Here is a 1,538-nt window from a genome sequence, read left to right on the forward strand (position 1 = left end):
CCTTTATAAGAAGGGCCATAATCCATATATGAAGCATTATGCGCTAAAGGACACATGTTAGGGAAATGCCCATACTCATGACAATTTTCACAAAAGGATGTATCCAATGGCATAGTGTTGTAGGAACTCACCTTGCCCTTCCCCTTAGTGGGAAGAGTAGCCGATGATGGAGGAATTGTTGATGGTGATGGAGGTTGACTTGGAGTGCTCTCAAACTTTTCTAACCTTGAGCTAAGCTTCTCAATGATGCGCGCTTGCTCAATTGCATAGATCGGCCCTTTACCATCCTCACCTTTGCTCTTGCAATCATAGCTCCGTGTTCCTACATGCCATGCTTGGTAGTTTTGCACGACATCCTCTATGATCTCCTCTATTTGGTCCTCCGTCTTGTTCATAATTGGACCACCCACCCCCGCATCAAGACTTGTTTTGGAGGTAGGGCTCAATCTCAAGTAGAAAGTTTGTAGGAGGAGCCATTTAGGAATCCCGTGATGAGGGCACTCCCTTTGATATTCCTTGAACCGATCCCAAGCCTCAAATAAAGACTCATCTCGTTTTTGCTCAAATGATTGAATCTTGTGACGATACTCCGCCGTCTTCCCATGAGAGTAGAACTTGCTCAAGAACGCACTTGTCACTTCATTCCAAGTCCGAAGTGAGTTTAGCTTGACCTCCTTGTCAAGCCAATCGCTAGCACGTCCTAAGAGAGAGAAGTGGAATAGCGTCAACCTCACATAATCCAAAGTCACTCCATTGTGCTTGATGGTATCACAATAGTGCTCGAATTGCTTCAAGTGCTCATGCGGTGATTCGCTACTCTTTCCGCAAAATGGATGACTTTGCACCAAATTAATCAATGCGGGCTTGATCTCAAAATTGTTTGCATTGGTAGTCGGGGCTTGAATGCCACAACTCGCCTCAAAGGCTCCCGGAATACCAAGGTTCTTAACTGGAAGAGCCCTTCCTTCCATGGTTGGACTTGTTGACTCTCGTTCCGTAGCTTCACTCAAAGTTTCGAATCTATTGTAGCTCGACGAACGGGTTCGGATACGCCTCAAGCTTCACAAAGTTCTCTCTAACTCTAGGTCGAGAGGGTAGAGAGGCCTATGACGAGTTCGAACCCTATCTTGCATACAAAACTCAAACAAACCGTGAGCAATGCAAAGGAAAACTAAAACAAGAATGAAATATTTTTGTATTTTCTATGGTTAAACTAGACTCAACACAAACTCAAAAACAACAACCGTTCCCCGGCAACGGCGCCATTTTGATAGAGGTATTTTCCGTCGTTGAAAGAACTTACCCTTATCAAACAAAATTTGTAAAACACCTAACTAACCGGCTATATTGACTATAGCGGCAAGCATAGGGATCGTCCCATAGAAACGGAATGAAGTTAGTTTGCTAGTTAAGCTAGTTTAGGACGGAGTTTAAAATTGAATTATCGACTACAATTCTAAGCTATCAAACAAGTTTTTTCAAATAAAGGAAAGCTTTAGGGAATTGGGGCTAGGCTAGGGTAATCGGGGAAGGACAAG

At 43.6% G+C, this 1,538-nt stretch overlaps 1 non-coding gene across 1 annotated transcript; it reads left to right on the forward strand.

The window, feature by feature from the left end:
• Positions 1–483: 483 nt before the first annotated feature.
• LOC130468279 (small nucleolar RNA R71) lies at positions 484–589 on the forward strand. Its single transcript, XR_008928686.1, has one exon. It is a non-coding gene; the product is annotated as a small nucleolar RNA R71 (small nucleolar RNA).
• Positions 590–1,538: the final 949 nt, after the last annotated feature.

Source organism: Spinacia oleracea, chromosome 2, assembly GCF_020520425.1.
Source record: "Spinacia oleracea cultivar Varoflay chromosome 2, BTI_SOV_V1, whole genome shotgun sequence".
NCBI lineage: Eukaryota > Viridiplantae > Streptophyta > Magnoliopsida > Caryophyllales > Amaranthaceae > Spinacia > Spinacia oleracea.